We start from the raw sequence: 19,441 nt of genomic DNA, 5'->3' as shown, positions 1-19,441 counted from the left end.
AGTACATTTAATAACCCTGATATTTTACATTTGGACCATAGCCAGCATCATCAGTAAATGTAGTCACTTAAGGGTCTCATAGCAGTATAATCTTGAATTAAAATGTTATTTATTCAGGTATATTTTAATTCCCTAACAGTAACCTCCAGTATATCAGGTATGTGTAGCAAGTACTGAAAAAATGACACTGCACATAGTTTGCTAAATAACAGGAAAGTATTTAGAAGTAAATGCCATGTCATTTTAGCTTTTTCCTTAAAAGATTTTTTGATATAATTTCATTACAGTGCCACCAATATTCAGGTGTTTTGTTCATGTACAATGCTTTAGAAAATATGAACACTAATTAAATAATTGATTCATTGAATCAATATTTATAAGGTGCCTACTATAGGCCAGATGCTATTCCAAGGAGTTGGTATAAAGCAGAGACTAAAACTAAGACCCCTCCCCCCTTTAAATAAGCCTCCAAATGAAAATAGGAAGGAAGAATTCTCACTGACATTTCTGAAAAAATATTTGAGTGCATTTATTAAACATCTAACATATTCTAGGGACCATGCTAAGCAGTAGGGTCAGTGAAAAGAGTTGGAAACATTCTTCCTTCCAGAATGATATGAGAAGCTAATAAAGATAAAAAGAAATAGCAAGCCAGACAGAGTAAAGGGTTTGGAGCAGAAACCTCAGCTGACAACTAAAGGCAGTGTTGGCAAATGAAAATATTTACTAGAAGATAATGAAAGAAAAGGAAATAAAACATAAGAGGATATAGAGACAGAACCTTTCCACCTTATATTGGTGGTAAATTCTTGGACAAATAAGATTGATTTAGCTTTTAGTTTGCTGTAGATTGAACTGTATGACAAGCTATTGAGAGTAAAAGTTCAGATTGCTAAAAGTGGGAGCTGAAAGATACTTTAACAACTCGGAAAGTCAGAGCAACAATGTTGAAATACACTTTCCTAAATCAAGTTGATGCCAAACTTGAACTAAATCAAAATTTATAAGGTTCTCACAAATGAATTTGGATTCTATAACTCAAAGTTTATGAATATTAATAAATTTATTTCTCTCATGATTTTTCTTCTATACAGTTCTTAGAAGTTGGTATTTGAATCAGAAAAAAATATTTATTTTGGTAACTCTTGGATTTTATTATCCTTTTTCTCTCCCTCACGAGAGACCACATTCTTCCCATATTAGAATCTTTGCATATGCTCTTCTCTAGCCTAGAATGGTCATCTCCCCACACTAACTGTAAATTCCTTCTTCTAATTCCTTAGGAGGTCTTACCTGACTGCAGACTCATCAGCCCTCCTACCTCCATGGAAATAAGTTCATTCATCAAAACACTGATCAGACACTGCAAATATTGATTAACTTCTACATCTTCCACTGGACTGTAATCTCATAAAGGTAATAAACCAGTCTGTCTTTCCAGTATTTTCACAGTGAATAATTCAGAGTAGATACTCAGCAAACATTTGCTGGATAAATGAATTCAGCATGTTTCTTAGAGCTAGCTGTCTCTTCTCAAGAACACTGAACCTACAGTCTAGTGAACAATTCTGAATTGCGGGTAACCCCAAACTTCTTCCATAGACATAGGGTTATTACTGTTGACATACAGTCATTGAAAACAAAAGGTCTGTCCATCTAGTCACTTTTCTAATCAATACCTTTCCAAAACTAGACCCAAATTGTTTGGATGCTTTATATATAGAAGAGTAAGCCCACAAAAATCTTAAGCCAATCAGAAAACCAAGAGTGTCCTAAAACATCATCAGCTGAAGAGTGATTTAGTAGACAATCTTCCACCATTTAAAGTCATTAAAAAATACAGCAATAATGAAAAGTTCTAAAAAGTCAGAATAAAGATGTTATTCCTTACTGGACTTATAATAGGCCCCATATTCCCAGGGACAAAGGCAATTAAATTCCAAAAATTTTAGCACTGGTGAGTGGTTTAATTATTTGACAGACTTTCTGCATACTCAGCAAGATACATTCTCTGCTTAGATCTGGGCTAATTTGGAAAGAATTTTGAGATTCTGATACTGTTCCAGGTGTGGCATGAAACAAACAGGCTCTGATGCAGAACCTCCTCACAGAAACAAAGATAAATGCATGCACGATGTGCAAGTAACATCTTCCCAATGGGGTTGTGTGCTTTTGTGTGCATGTGTCATTTTTAATCTTTTTTTGCAGAGCTGGTCAGTTGGAATATCAGGAGATAAGGAGCCATAAAGTACAAATTTTTGAAACCTTGCAGGACAAACAAAGGTTAAAATAAAAATCAAAGACATAAAAGAAGAAGAAAAAAATTGGCCTTCTGAGGGATATACAATTTAAACCAGATCCTGGCAGAACAAATTATCAGACAAAGCATCATCTGCACACATTCCCACTTAAATATTGATTTTCCTTTTTAAAGAAATATGTTCCATCTTATAACTCTTGCAGAATTTTTGCCACTTTAGTATGATTATTACTTTTCTGTTTGTATGAGTACATTGAAAAATAGACAATTGGGAGCTAAGAGTCTCAAGGAAAGATCAGAATTATACACGGTAAAACAATAAATAAGAAACCCGAAGAAACAAAGGATATAGGTTTTGAAAAGCTCAGAAAGATTGAAAAAGTAATCTGTTCATCTAATCTATTCCCAATGCAGGAAAAATTGAAAATTAGATCTTGCAAGTATGTCAGTAAAATGTAGCCCTACTTAAGATATCCCTCTAGACAGTCAAATGATCTGAAGGCAAATGCTGAGATGCAGTTTTCAAGCCATTAATCCAAGTTCTAGAAAAGTTCTCCAATATAAAAGCTGAGATAAATAAATGCAATGAAAAATAAACTACTGCTTTTCCCTCCAGAATTTAGCAATGAGAAATACACTTCTAATAGATGTTATTGCCAGGGTCCATGGGCAGTGTGTTGTAATAGGCACACAGAGGAAGACGAAACCAAAGGACTCACCTTTCACTGACAAATAATGATAGTAGTAAAATTGTTGTAATTATAAGCAGTCCAAATAGGTATCCGGTCTCTAAGAAATAATGGAATCATTGCCTCTTGCAGGAGCACTACTAACTCATAGATCCCTTTGTGAGAATTCAGAAACAAAACAAAAACTTATTTTCCTTGGGGCAGGCTTAGCCCAGCACCTTTCTGTAACTCTTACAGTCTGGCTCTGATCATGCTGAGATGTTTCCATTGCTGACTTCAGGTGGGATGTACACAAAGGTTTCCTGTAACTGACAGAAGTTTTGCATCTAATTTGGAGATGACTATAGGAGAAAAGCACATACTTACACATGATTTTCTTTTATTTAATGACTACTACTAATGCTATTTGAGAAAATTGCAAATACATTTTTTAAAGATTTTATGTATTTATTCATGAGAAACAGAGAGAGAAAGAGAGAAGCAGAGACATAGGCAGAGGGAGAAGCAGGCTCCATGCAGGAGCCGGATGTGGGACTTGATCCCGAGTTCACAGGATCACCACCCCAGCCAAAGGCAGATGCTCAACCACTGGGCCATCAAGGCATCCCTGAAAATACATTTCTAAGGTAAGTGTACAAAGTAAAAAGTTTATTTTTGAATTGACAGTGAAAAGTGAAATGTAACGTTTAGTTAATGAATAAGGCCAGAATACACTTCAGTGATCGAACAATATATTTTTAATTTTCTGTCATTTTTAATTTTCTGAACCAAACAATTCTCATAGGTTTGTAGTGTACTAGAACAACAACAACAAATGACAGGAACACATCACTTTAAACATATTTTTAGCTATCTTCAATAACTTACCTTCTCCACACATGAAGGCATTATTTATATGCTTACTTAGTCATGCAATGAGAGAAATTCTCTTTGCTGGTACAGTTAAAACTCAGTCAAAGGAGAGAATCTTAAATAACCTAAAATCTAATGTGTATTTATCATATATAACAATTATATAATATGTTGTATATAATACAATATAAAGTAGAACAAAACAAGACAAACTATACAAGTACAGGAAATATGTTTGCTCTGCTGTGGGCAGGATCCCTCTAGAATTTAACCAGCGCTTAAAGTTTTAATAAATCTTTGTCATCCATCAGTGTAATTATCTGCTATGGACTGAATGTTTTTTTTAAAATATTTTATTTATTTATTTATTCATGAGAGACACACACACACAGAGGCAGAGACATAGGCAGAGGGAGAAGCAGGCTCCATGCAGGAGCCCGATGTGGGACTCAATCCCAGGACTCCAGGATCACGCCCTGGGCTGAAGGCAGGTGCTAAACTGCTGAGCCACCCAGGCATCCTGGATGAATGTCTTTATCTCCCAATATTTATATGTTGAAATCCTAACCCCCAATATAATTGTATTTGGAGGTAGAGACTTTGGAAGGTAATTAGGTCATACTGTGGAACCTCCATGAATGGGATTAATGTCCCTATAAGGGGATAATATGACTAATGCTAGCACATACTCTTTCTGATGGGAGGATGTACAATGATAAACATGGCTGTCTGAAAACCAGGGAGATAGTACCCAGCAGATTTCAGATCTGTCAGAGCCTTGATCTTGGACCTCCCAGCCCACAGAACTGTGAGAAATAAATTTCTGTTAAGTTACTTGGTCTATGGTTACTTGTTATAGCAGCCTGAACTAAGACAGTTATCTATATCAAGTTTATCTTTTTTTTCCCAAAATACCCAACTAGCTTTCATGGACAATTTTCTATGTATTTCTTTTTTAAAAAATATTTTATTTATTTATTCATGAGAGACAGAGAGAGAGGCAGAGACATAGGCAGAGGGAGAAACAGGCTCCATGAGGGAGCCCAATATGGACCCAATCCCAGGACTCCAGGATCATGCCCTGGGCTGAAGGTAGGTGCTAAACTGCTGAGCCACCCAGGGATCCCAATTTTCTACATATTTCAAATAATAATGCATAATTAAATTTCATCACTAAATTCTAAATATAATCAGCATAATCTCTATAAGAAACACAGAGATGAGTCTTTTTCATTATATCACTCAGGCAGTGGAGTAAAAGTGGCTACAGGGATATGAAACAAATAGAGAATAGTGAAAATGTCAATGCCAACAAGTGGCATCTTCCAGCTACCTAGCTCCAGTGGCAGATTTTTATACAAAATGTAAAGTTTAATGAGGGAGATTATTTACTTCCAACACACTTTCTCCCTCCTCTTAATTATTTTCTCCTCCAAGATCAATGTTACTTTGTTGCAGAAGAATATAGACCAGCATTCATACAAAACCTACAAATGTGAATATCTTACCATTTATGCTGAGTAAGGCAGGCTCAATTCATGCAAAATGTAGAGTTCCTGTTATCTTTTCATTGTTCTTGTTGCTCTGTGTCATTTTCCTCTCTCGAGAGTTATCAAATATGTCATTGGAAATAGTGTCAATTTGTGTATTCAGTTTGAAAACCACCCTGATTCTAACTATACTTACTGTTTTATATCACTAAACAATGGTCATCTTTCTTACCTGACTTTGTAGGACAACTCTTGAGCAGAGATCCCATGATTTGGGAGAGGGTATTTTATTTCTTTATACTTTTTTTCCTTAGGAAGTTTATAGGAAAGAAAGGAAGATGGTTAAATACAGTATAAATGTAAAACATTAGACATACACATTGAAATCAACAGTAAAATACTGAGTTTGCTGGCACTTGGAATTTCTCCCTGCAATGAAGGACTTTTATCTGCATGCCAATGTTGTAAATTTACCTCAATCTCATAATTATATGCTTAAAATACTACATTATGTATTTTGGTGAAGGAGTACTTTGAATCTAATTGCACTCTAAAATTTTATAATTTATTCTATATGTAGGCCTGTCAATTGCATCTATGTATAGATAATCATAGTCATAAATTGACTCTTCTGTGCTTTTCATATTTGACAGAGATTTTAATGAAAGGCGAATACCAAGTATATAATTACTTGCTCTGTTCATGCCCCATTAAATGAATAGGGCTCTAAATTTTCCAATGGGTGATACCAGTAAGAAGGTAGATTCTTTCCACCCAAACTTCCTCAATTAAAAAAAATATATATGAGAATACCTAAGGCACCTAGTATTTGACTATATGAACAAGTAGAGTCTCCTGAAAAGTTTTTTTTGGGGGATGTTCTATATGACTATTTTTTTTCTTCTAAGAAATAAAAAATGTGTTTTATTATTTTTTAATTCTATAGTATGTTTTTTTTCCTTTTGATTTTATGGATTTTAAGGTTTCTTTCTTTTTTTTTCTTTCATTTTAGTGATATTTTAGGAAAATATAATGACTTCTTAAACCTCTAAGAGGCCCTTTTTCCAGTGAAGTCTGGGAAAAAATAAAAAAGAGAAATAATTATTTTGAAAGTCTAATATTTGGTTAACAGAAAGAACAACCATTAAGGAAATAGGCCCATTGCAATGACTTTTTGTTTCACACTTAAAAATATGTTTTAAAAATCATGCTTACCTCATTCAATGAACAGTATTTGCTAAGTGAAAAATCTCAAAATCCCACGTATCTTTAACAGAAACGGAGTGAGCAGGGGAACAATCAGTCTGTTCTCATTCACATCGGGCAGATATCTGACTTTGTAGATCATTAAAAATCCATTTTTTGAATTGGAATAAAACACAAGTTTTAAAAGAATACTTTTAAATATGTGTTAATAAAAATTATTTTATCTTTTTTTAATTAAGAAAAATTAGATTTTCTCAAGAAAACTAGAACTAGGTATTTCAAGTTTCAAAAATTTATGTTTATGACTTCAGAATTTTAAAAGATATATATATACATCCAGCAAATTTAGATTACAATGTATATTTGTATTGATTTGAATCAAGAGACTGAGATACTGAGGTATAGATATAGGGAATATTTGTAATTAATATCTGTTACTTTTTGGGTATTCATCTAGAAATGTCTTTTATTTTCCCCACGATAAGTACAGTTTTAAGATATACGTTGTCATTATGGAAGTATCTCAGAAATAGTAGGAGCACATTTGAAGGAAATTAAACAATAATATTTTGTATTTATGTTCCAATTTAAATATTAATGACATATTTATATATTTTGTGAATTCTAATTATATATCATCAATAAGTACTTGAGACAAGATTAAGCCAATTTTCCTATATATAGCAACTTTAATTATAACATAAAATTTAAATTCTTTTTCACACCTCCAAACTTGGTAAAATGAAAGAATACAAAAGATGGATATTATACATATATATAAATACATACATATATATATATATATATATATATATATATATAAGTTAATCCTAACTAATGCTAATTATTTTGAAATTTCTCTTTCAGTGGAATGTAGAACAACACATCACAATACCTGTGATACATTGTGATCACTCATTTTAAGTCAACTTGACTGGGCCATGGTGCCCAGATGTGTGCTCAAACATTACTATGAATGTTTCTGTGAGGGTGTTTTTGGATAAAATTAACATTTAAATCAGCGGATTTAAGTAAAGCAGATCATTCTTCATTAATGCGGATGGGCCTCATTCAATCAGTTGAAGGCCAGACTAGAACAGAAAATTGACTGCTTCTGAGCATGAGGGAACTCTGATAGCAGACAGCCCCCATACAAACTGCAACATAGGTCTACCCTAGCTTTTCATCATGTTGGCCTCTGGACTATAGCATTAGCTTTTCTCTGAGTCTCCAGCCTCTTGGAGCAAGATTGCTAGCCCCCCTATCATTGAGCCAATTTTAAAAAATCAATGTCTCTCTCCCTTCTTTCCAGTCTTCTCCTTCCCACCTCAGGATTAAGGTTAGAGTGGGTCTTTGCAAAGATTTCTTGGATTTGACACTCAAAAGCAAAGGTAAAAAAAAATAAAAAAATAAAAAATAAAAAATAAAAATAAACCAGTGGGACTACATCAAACTAAAAAGCTTCTGTTTAGCAAAATAAATCATTAATAACATGAAAAGGCAACCTACCAAAAGGGAGAAAATATTTGCAAACCATATATGTGATAAGGGTTTAATATGCAACATATATAAAGAACTCCTACAATGCAATAGAAAAAAATCAATTAAAATGGACAGAGAATCTAAACAGATATTTTTCCAAAAAAGTCATGCAAGTGACCAGTAGGTACATGAAGTGTGTTCAGCATCACTGATCATCAGGGAAATGCAAATCAAAACCATATTGAGAGCTCACCACATAGATCGGCTACTATCAAGAAGAAAAGTGTTGGTAAGGATAGAGAGGAAAGTGAACCCTTGTACACTGCTGGAGAGACTGTAAAACAATGTATTCATTTCTGAAAATAGGATGGAGATTCCTCAATAAAATAGTACTATCATATGAATTAGCAATTCCAGTTCTGGGTGTTTATCTGAAGGAAAAGAAAAGCTAAATTACTATCTTGAAAAGACCTCTGCACCTCCATGTTCACTGAGAATTATTTATGATTGTCAAGAAATGGGAACAACTTGTGTTCATCATAGATAAATGAATAAACAACATGTAGTGTCTTTATATATATATATATATATATATATATATATATGTATATACATACATGCAATGGAAGATTACTTTGCTATTTGCAATAGCATTGATAGACTTGAAGGCATTATGCTAAGTCAAATATGCCAGACAGAGTAAGACAAATTGTGTATGATCTCACATATATGTGGAATCTAAAAAGAAAAGAAAAGAAAATCCCTGAGCTTATAGATATAGGAAACAGACTTGGCAGTTACCAGAGTTGAGGTAGGGTGAAATGGGTGAAGGTGGTCAAATGGTATAAACTTCCAGTTATAAATTAAGTCCTGAGGATATAATGTACAGCATAACTACAGTTAACAATATTGTGTTGCATATTTGAAAGTTACTAAAAGAGTAAATCTTAAAAGTTCTCATTACAAGGGGAAACACAGCTTGTTTTATGATGAATGTTATACACTTAAAACTAAGATAATGTTGGGCAGCCTGGGTGGCTCAGCAGTTTAGCACCATCTTCAGGCGTGATCCTGCAGACCAGGGATTGAGTCCCACATCAGGCTCCTTGCATGGAGCCTGCTTCTCCCTCTGCCTATGTCTCTGTATCTGTCTGTCTCTCTCTCTCTCTCTCATCTCTCAGGAATAAATAAATAAAATCTTTAAAAAAACTAAGACAATGTATTTGTCAATTATATCTACTTAAAAAATCATTTTGATAAAAAATGCTGTATACAGAAGACATTGCTGCAAAGCACAAAGGCTTTATGCTTTGGCACCAGTTAGAATTGAATTTGAAGTTAGTTTCTCCTGTGGAATTTTGAGAAATTCACTGAGCCTTAGTTTTTTATCTGTACCATGATTTTTCTAATATTTACTCTAGTGGACATTTCTGTCTGCCTATATTCTTCTAAGCACTCTTTCTAGCTGTGGGACTTCACATTATATGTGTCACCTTTCTGGAGAGATAGAAATCACTTATGCAGCTTTTCTTGCAGGTGAAATGCAGGCATGTGACCTAGGCTTTTCCAACATGATATCCTTGTGTTCAAATTTGATTTTGAAAAGAATGGCTTGAGGAATGAGATTCCCTGAAGAATTGCAGTGGTGAGGATGGCAAGAAATGCTTTGTTTCTGGGGACAGTCCCGGTAGAGATCTAGGGGCTAGGGATTATTAGCAGAGTGAACCACACACCTGTATCCTCTGGACTCACCTGGTGGTATAATTTGAATTACATCCAAAAGCTAAATTGTTGGTGTTCAGATATATGTGAGATAATATAGTCTATTGAATCTTTCTGCTTAAACTAGCTAGAATGGATTCTCTTGCTTATGATGGAGACATATACTTTACAGGTATACTATGAATTAGAAAATGTGCAAAGTGCTTAAGGCAATTCCTGTTACATATAGTAGAGTTACAATATTGTGGTATGCTCTGTCACTTAAGCTTTCTACAATCGAAAGTTTTTTCCTAAATTTTATTCCATTTTTTAGAAACTTTCTGTGGGTTATGTATAAAAATTAGCACAGTGTCAGTAATGTAGGGTGCTATTATAATGTGTATCAATGGATTAAATATACAAGGAGATTTCTTATAAAGTTGGACTGACCATCAAAATGTCTACAAATTATAAAAGCTTTTAGAAATTATTCAGAGATTGCATATGCTATTCTTATTTGTTTTTGTCAAAGACTGTATTTTATAATTTGCATAAGGAATTCTACAAGACATCTCCTAACTGCAGAATGAATGCACCAAGCCATAAAGAGATCTGGATCCAATGCGGAGATATTTTCTTTACAAGTTCAAGCAGAAGGAAAAATAGAATTAATAAGGAAAAATGTTTTCAAACTCAAATCTTATATTTGCAAGTCAAGAAGGGAGAGATTAGTGGAAGGCAGAAAATTGTTTTAAACAAACCTGGCTATCTTAGATATAGGAAAGGTTAATTGAACAAAGTGGCAAATAAGATGGGTAGGTAAAAGGAGATAAAAAAACACTCCACAACCCCTTTCCCACAAGATTTGTTCTTTCAATTTCCTTTTCTGAACTGAATTAATTTGCTCTTTGAAGAAGCATTTATTGAACTCCTTTTAGTGCCACCCACTATTTAAACATAGTGTACAACTATGAACAAAGCAGCTTTCCATAGACCTATAGGGAAACATAAGCTGTTCCTCCTGAATGTCCTCAGGAGAGTTGATATATTCTCGGATGAAGGGAAGTGAAACAAAATAACCAAGGGTATGGGGGAGACAGTATTTGTATATTTTCTGGTTCTGTTTTCTTTTTATTTCACTATCACAGACTGCTCCTAAGTAGACAGTGCTTTGAAAGAAAGACTATAAAACCAAATGGCAACTAACTCTACTAGTCTTGTATCTAAACCAATCATAATGTTATCACAGTTCTACTTTATACTCTGCAAAATTTCCTTCACCTATAGTCTAACATAGGAGAAAAAGATAATCAGAAAAAAAAGAGTGATTTCCACAAAACTAGTGTTTCCTTCAAACTGAGTCTCACTCCTACACCTTTTAAAGAATCAATGTCATTTGAAAGAGAAAAAGAATAGAGCTTATACAATCCATCCAGATTTTCAATACCTATACAAGTCTACTTATTCTGGTGGTGTAGAGATATTTTGTGCTTTAGAATAGTGCCTGGCATTTACTATGAGTCAGTACATGTTTTCTCAACATAAACACAATAACTTTTAATTTCATCAGTCTATCATACTTTTATCATTCTAACCGAAAATCTCCTGGATATTTTATTTTTTTAAAGATTTTTATTTATTTATTCATAGAGACAGAGAGAGAGAGAGAGAGGCAGAGACATAGGCAGAGGGAGAAACAGGCATCATACAGAGAGCCTGACGTGGGACTTGATCCAGGGTCTCCAGGATCACGCCCTGGGCTGCAGGCGGTGCTAAACCGCTGCACTACCGGAGCTGCCCTCCTCCTGGATATTTTCTAAGAAACCACATTTCTGTAACATATATACACGCACTTGAATCAGCATCAACATCGCTAGATTCTTGAAAAGTAACTTGATTGAAAACTCTTCTATAGAAAATTTGTATGCCAAAAGAAGACAGAAAATGGGAATATACAAAACTAAAAGTCACTAAATATACATTTAAAAAAACCCAAAACTGAGCAGATAACATCTGCTTGCAAAAACCAACTGAATATATGAACATGAAAAATCTGCTTTGGGAGGTTAACTCTATTAGATGCAAATTAGAAGGCAGGCTCCCTAACTCACAATAATTCCCAGAGTGAGGATTCACCCTCTTCTATCCTTTGGGGTAACTGATTTTCTTTTCTGTCAACCCTCTACAAAGATGTAAAGGTGTATGCCATATGATGCTTCCTCTCTAGGACAGAGTAATCACATTCATGAACTATTAGGCCAGTAATATGCATCACATCCCTGACCTCAATGGCTGCTCCAGAACAATGTTTACCCATCTTTCCTGATACTAAGCGATCACTGTTAAAGGTATTCCCTTTCCAGGCCTTTCTCCCATATACTGCTGAGATCCAGTGAGTCTGGGTAGGGCTTGGCAACTGGCATTTTAACAAGTCTTCTGATGAGGAAATTTTGAAATGTGTTGCTCTAAAGTAGTGCTTCTCAAGCTTTGCTCTGAGGTGATTTAAAAATCCAAATGCCCTAGCCCTCTTTCATGTAATTGGATCATAGTCTCTGGCAGTAGGAAACAGGCATCAGTGTTTTTAAAAAACAGTCTGTGAGTATTAGCAGCATCAGCCTCATTAGAGAGCTCATTACAAATAGAAACTCAGACCCTACTCCATATTTACCTAATCCTAATAATCAGAATTTTTAAAATCAGAATTCCCAGGTGATTTTTATGCACATTAAAGCTTTAGAAGCATGGCTGGGATAGAAGTCTGGTGAAAATCAGGCAAAGGGTTTTCTAAATTGAACTGAGAGAGAACTTCCCCATTGGTGGGGAAGGCAGAGAGGAGGCCAGTAGCCCTCATTTCTATCATTCTCATGATTTGATCATGTGAGTTACTGAGTTAAATATCTTGGTTTTTGTGTTTTTGTTTTTTGTTTTAAACAAAGAAGTTCTAATTCAGTGAACTCCTTCTAAAACCACCTTTATTGAGACGCCTGGGTGGCTCAGCAGTTGAGCCTCTGTCTTTGGCTCAGGGCATGATCCCGGGATTCCGGGATCCAGTCCCGCAATGGGCTCCCTGGGAGGAGCCTGCTTCTCCCTCTTTTTATGTCTCTGCCCCTCTCTCTGTCTCTCATGAATAAATAAAAAAGATCTTAAAAAAATAAAAATAAAGCCACCTTTATTCAATTCCAAAAACATTAAGTTTTCTAGGAAATTGCTGAGGCTCTTTTTAAAAACGGAATAACACATTTTGTGAATAAAATTTCTTAGTTGTTTGAAATTTAATTCACTTCCTGTACTTTCATTCTTCTTTAAATTCATATCTTTGCAAAATGATCATGTAAAGTGTAGCCATTTCATACATTATAAAGTGCCAAAGAAAAATATTTTCCTGAACCTTCTGTAATATATGTATATTGAGAAATTACTTCTCTTTCAACAACCCCATACACTAGCTCAAGGGAGATGAGAATAATAATTATTAGAGCATTCTTTTTTTTTCTGTAGCATAAGTGGGTTGGTGAATACATGAGCAGATTGAATATTTTTAAGTTTGGAGGAAATTAGAAGTCTTAAAATGAATCCTTGGAATGGTGACTTAATATTGGTAAGCTATTTTCAAATGATTTAATTAAAGTAGAAAAGTTATTTGGAAGAGAGCCAGTGGTTGCAACTTCTTTGTGTGGCTTCTGTGAGCCAAATGTATGTTAAGAACATACATTGTGACCCAGAAAAGGTCACATACATTGTGACCCAGAAGAGGTTGTCACAAAGCAGTCAGTAGCCTTTGGCCTCTGGGTCAAAAACTGTGATTTTGTGCACAGACTGAATTTAAGATGGGAAAACATCTATCAAAGTGAATGAAGGGAAGAATACCTAACACTATACTTCAAGGAACTAGAACAACAAACTAAATTCAACATTAGCAGAAGGAAGAAAATAAAGATCAGAGCCAAAATAAATGAAAAGAAAGCCCCTTCCAAAAGGGAAAAAAATGATGGAATAAGAGTTGTTTTTTTTGAAAAGATAAACAAAATTGGCCAACTCTTAGAAAGACTAGTAAAAAAAGAAAGGACAAAAACAAATCAGAAGTGAAAAGAAAAACATCATAAAACTACAGAAGTAAAAAGGTCATAAGAGACTGCTACCGACAGTTATATGCCAAAAAACTAAATAACCTAAGTGAAATGGGTAAATTCCTAGAAATGAAAACTTACCAAATCTAAATTGGGAAGAAATGGAGTCTGAAGAGGTCTATAACTAGTATGGAGATTAAGTAATGAAGAATCACCTAACAAATTAAATCTCAGGACCAGATGGCTTCCCTGGTGAATTTTACCATATATTTAAAGAAGAATTAATGTCAATCCTTCTCAACTTTTCCAAAAATCAAAAAAGAGGAAATATTCTCAAATTCATTTTATAAGGCCAGAATTATCCTGATACCCAAGTCAAGAAAGGATGCAACAAGAAAGCTAGAGGCTACTATCCCTGATGAAATCTCAAAAACAAAAACAAAAACAAAACAAAACCACAAACCAAATTTGGCAAAGGATCATGTGACACGATCAAATGGATTTGTATTTCGAATTCAGTGATCATTTGATATACACAAATCAGTCAATGTGATACATCGCAATAGAATGGAAGAATAAAAGTCATATAATCATCTTAATAGACACAGAAGCGGCATTTGCCAAAATTCAACACCCATTCATGATAAAAATTCTTAACAAATTAGATAAAAAAGAAAGTACTTCAACATAATAAAGGACATCTATGACAAGCCCACAGCTATAGCTGTTATAATACACGGTGGTGAAAAGTTGAAAGCTTTTTTTCCCTAAGATCAGGAATATGACCACTACTTTTACCATTTCTATTCAGCATAGTAGTAGAAGTCCTAGCTAGAGCAATCAAGCAAGAAAGAGAAATTAAAAAGAAAATCAGAATTAGAAAGAACAAAGTACAATTTTCTGTATTTGCAAGGGATACGAATTTATAAATAGAAAATTCTAAAAATTTCACCAAAAGATTGCTAGATCTAATCAACAAATTCAATGAAGTTGTGTGATACAAAATTAATATATAAAATCAGTAGTGGTTTCATACACCAATAAAAAATTATCTGAAAAAGAAAAAAAGAAAATGATTACATTTACGATAGCATCAAAACAGTAAAATATTTAAAAATAAACTTAACCAAAAAGGTGAAATCTCTACTCTGAAAACTGAGATACTGATGAAAGAAGTCAGTGGTATCCCATGTTCAGTTTTTTTAAAAAAAGGAAAAGTGCAATTACATGGGTAAAACTTGAGGACTTACTAACAGAAATATGCAAATCATAGAATCCTTTTCCCTTCAGAATGAGCAGAATAAAGACATGAAGCATGGATTTCAAGCATCTATCTTAAGTTGGTGAATAAAAATCACATGTTAAGAAGAGTAGAGCATGGGGTCGGGATGGGGTGAAGGGGGAAGAAGTTTCCTGAAGAAAGCAGACTTTTAGCTATTAGATGGTCCTAGAACAGAGCCTGATAGTCATGTCCTGTTTTGAAATTTAATATTGCAGTTAATCCTACTGTGTTAACAATACTAAGAACAAAATTATATGCCTTTAAAAAAATTATATGCCTTTTAGTATTTTCTTTGTATTATAGTTGTGGAATATGTATTGTCCTTTTAAACAATCTTAGCTCATTTTTTTGGAATATGGCAGGATAATCATAAAGCCAGGTACATATATCTGCATATGTGCAGGCATACCTACATGTAAATTAATTATGATTGCATTTACCTCTACTAGATTCTGAGTTTATTTGGTGCTGAAAGTATGTCATATTCTCTCTAGTGCAATATATTGCTAAGAACCAATCAACTGAACTGACAAATCAGAACCAATAGAAAATAAGGATAATAAAATGTCCTTGAAAGCAAAAAAATGGAGGATACAAGCCATGTAATTCAGTAGGCAAATGTTCCTCTTGGTGACCAACACACAGATACAGCTTTCAAAGCAGCCGCTTTTGTCTCATATGTATCCCTTGTCTTTCCTAGGCCCTGAAAATTGACCTCTTCCTTTCACTGAAGTATTTTTATAAAACAAATCATCCCATTCCTTTTTATTTATATAAATATAGATACAAAAGTAGAATGAGGGGGTAGGCCAAACATTCATATTTATTGGCTATATATAGAAATTAATTCCAGTTTTCATGAAAGTATAATGACCAGCTTTCTAGAAACAAAAAAGGTAAAATAGTCCCATTTCTGCACCAAAAGAAAGGTGGCAGGAAGGTAGGGAGGAAGGGGAGGATGGAGGGAGGGAGGGAAGGAGGGCGGGACAGAAGGAAGGAAGGAAGGAAGGAAGGAAGGAAGGAAGGAAGGAAGGAAGGGAGGAAGGAAAGAAGGAAGGAAAGGAAAGGAAAGGAAGGAAAGGAAGGAGGAAGGAAGGGAGGAAGGAAGGAAGGAAGGAAGGAAGGAAGGAAGGAAGGAAGGAAGGAAGGAAGGGAGGAAGGAGATAAGAGAAACACTGACTGGTAGTGTTGGCCAAATTCTATGGTGTAAATGCTGCCTTCATGGATAATTTCAAGCTACAAACTATTTTACCACTGGTTCATAAAATTCCCCCAAATTTAACAATCTCCTCTTGCCAGCAGGCAGAAGCTGCCACAATGCACCTTTCTTTTTTCCAGGAGGAGGTTTCAAGCTTGTGCTTCCTATAAGTTTCTATGGAAAAAAAAAATCGGCTTTTAAAGGCTTTAGTTTAAAAACGTTCTTAAAATCATTTACTTTACTGTGCCCCTTAATATCTGCAAATAGTGCCCCTCTTTACATGGTTGTCAGTGTTTAGATAACTCTTCTTTGGGTTGAAGAACACAGGTACAAGCCCAGATTTGATCAGTTCATCCAGGGAATCCACAGCAAAGCCAAGAAGCAAACCTTGGTCTACCTGTGGTATTTTCTTAGAGACCTTTGCTCTTTCAGAGCCCGAAGACGTGAGTGTTTCTGAACCAGTTAAAGTTCCATTTAAGCAGTAAGAGTTCCCATGTATTTAAATGACAGGACAGGTATTCTGCAGAGATTTAATAAGTCTTGGTAGTCTACATATCACTGATAGTATTCATGTTCCTATGCCATTGTTACACTGAAATCAGCCTGAGGTATGTGTTTATTTTATACACAGGCAGTGACTCTGAGGCTATACATAACATAGGTCAATTAAAACTCTGGGTCAAACTATGGTGCTTCTGTTTTCATACCTTAATATAAGTGATCCATAAACTAGTTTCCAAGGAAACTAATAAAGAAAAACAATCACCCCCAATTGGTGTTAATAGCAAATAACTGTAATACAATGTGTCTTCATTGTTCTTAATATCTACTTGAAGGGCATCTTATACACTATAAATACAATGTATGCTACAATGTATGCTATAGAGAAATAATCACAACAAAGTAGTTATACTACTTTTATGCTATAAAATTATAGCACTTTATAGTTTGTAGGATCAAGTCCCACATCAGGCTCCCCAGGGGAGCCTGCTTTTCCCTCTGCCTGTGTCTCTGCCTCTCTCTTGCTGTCTCTCATGAATAAATAAATAAATCTTTTTAAAAAAAGTAATGGAAAGATAGTAGATGTGAATTTAAAACCAAAATTGATTTACCTTTTTATCATTCTCTGCAGAAAACTAACCATGAAGTGTCTACCCATCCAAAGAAAGGATAAAGAAGGAAGGAGAAAAGAAGAATCTATCAACAGAAAGTACAGAAGGAAGAGGGGAAAAAGGGAGTGAGAAAATCACACACTAAAATTAATGGTTATACACAAGGACAAGGATGTAGCTAACGGTATAATTATCACCCTGTTCCCTTGAAATTTGTACTCCCAAAACTCATTAGCAAAATTGTTTTGTGAGCCTCACTTGGAGAGGGAAGTAAACGGTGTTGGTTGGTTTAACAAATAAGTATTGAGCCCCTAGACTAGGTACAGTTTTAGTCCCAAACAGTACTTTCCATTTATGGACCTCTTAGGGAAAATCTACATGGTATCCCACTTAGTTTCTATCAGAACAAACAGCTACATACATTAGGAAAGAGAGTGTATATCAGCTGCACTGTCTTCTAGGTGGGATTCATTTAGGACAGTCCAAACATCGGCTTTTTAGAAGATAATGGTTCATGTTTCAACTGATGAGTTTCAGCATAAACAATGTGTATTCATCAGTGTTCTTCACAGAACCAGAACCAGCAGGAAGATATGGTGTATGAGAGAGAGTGAGATTTGTTCTGAGGAATCTATTTAATATGAGCAGGACATCCAGGAAAGCCCGTGGTATAACTGGTCTGAATCCGAAGGCCTGAGAATTGGGGCAACCAGTGGTGTAAATCTCAGTTTAAGAGCTAAGCTAGAGGAGATGAGATGTCCTAGTACAATTAGTAAGGCAGGTGGAGGGTGGCGGGTGGGGGCGGGGAGGACAAATTTCTCCTTCCTACATCTTTTGTCCTATTTAGGCCCAGACTACCCTGCAGAGAGTAATCTACTTTACTGAGTCCTCTGATTTAAATGCTAATTTTACCCTGAAACTCCGTGACAGACATACCTCAGAAACTACGTTTAGTCTGGGCACCCAGTGGCTAGCTAAGTTGAGATATAAAATTATTATACACTGCACAATAGCTTCTGAACCAACACGTAAACTAGTCTATACCCTTCACTAGAAGGTAGACAACACATTTATTCTACTGTATTTCAAGGTGCCAATATCCTTGAAACAACACCTTGAATATCACAGGCAAATCAATCATGATTTCTGGGCACCAATGTTGACTCTGACAGTGCTTGATACATGTCAGTATACATTCAGAAATATCTCCCACATATTTGCCACATAATAATTAAAACTTAATGTCTTTAAAGTTTGGGTTTTGTTTTGTTCCTCTCTGAAATTTTCAATCTTCTAAGATTATAGCAGGCACTCACTAGATAGTTCTTCAACAAAATTTGAAACAAATTAGCACATAAAGTTTATCTCAATTTATTATATCATAAGACTTGATTTTTTTAATTCATGCTGTGTATGTGTGGGAGACACAGGCTCTTTATGATTAACTAAATTTGCATTTGACTCTTGACTTGTCAAGTTTAGATATACAAGTCAGCATTAACATTTTAGTTTTCCCTTCTTAAGAGCTTGATTGAAATTTTAGCATTTTAATTCTAAATTGTGTTCATAGAAACCTTGAAAATAAATAGTAATCAGAATATTCTAGTTTAATTACAGAATTTGAGATCTTCTACTTGGAATAAAGTTCAAGCGTCTCTTATTCCATCTGTATCAGTGCATGGTAGGGATTTTTAGGTAATGTTCTTTGTACACTTGGATTGCTTCTCCTCAGAAGCTTTGTTTGAAATTCACTCATCCAGTAATTGTCAGGAAGAGTCTTCCATAAGATTTGAAAAATTTAGTATAGACTCATGGATTTTTTTACAATTTATAGAGAAGAGAGGGAGTTTTATATAAAATCTGTCAGTTAGAGAGCACTGTACATAATTGATAGCAATAGAAGTAAGTTCAATATATTCTATATACTGCTATGGAACTTTGCTATTCTAATAGGTTTGTTTCACTTTTTCAGTACCATATAGTTTTATCATCAGTTACATATTTACTCACAACTCAAGATTTTTAAAAAGGATCAGAGCAGATTTCTGAGGTTAAATGGGTCGCTCAACAGCTATTAAAAGATCTGTTCAAAGCTGAACACT

General features: G+C 34.6%; 1 long non-coding RNA gene across 1 annotated transcript in view; it reads left to right on the top strand.

Moving 5' to 3' along the window:
• Positions 1–3,516: 3,516 nt before the first annotated feature.
• The window catches only part of LOC111097022, a 28,267-nt gene continuing 12,342 nt past the window's right edge, over positions 3,517–19,441 (top strand). Inside the window, exons 1-2 of the long non-coding RNA XR_005362858.1 lie at positions 3,517–3,575; positions 17,360–17,523. This is a non-coding gene — a long non-coding RNA (uncharacterized LOC111097022). The remainder of the gene's footprint in view (positions 3,576–17,359; positions 17,524–19,441) is intronic.

The sequence above is a fragment of the Canis lupus genome, chromosome 8 (assembly GCF_011100685.1).
Source record: "Canis lupus familiaris isolate Mischka breed German Shepherd chromosome 8, alternate assembly UU_Cfam_GSD_1.0, whole genome shotgun sequence".
In the NCBI taxonomy this organism is placed as follows: Eukaryota; Metazoa; Chordata; class Mammalia; order Carnivora; family Canidae; genus Canis; species Canis lupus.
The sequence above is the reverse complement of the archived record's forward strand: the minus strand, read 5'-3'. Positions and strand labels throughout refer to the sequence as shown.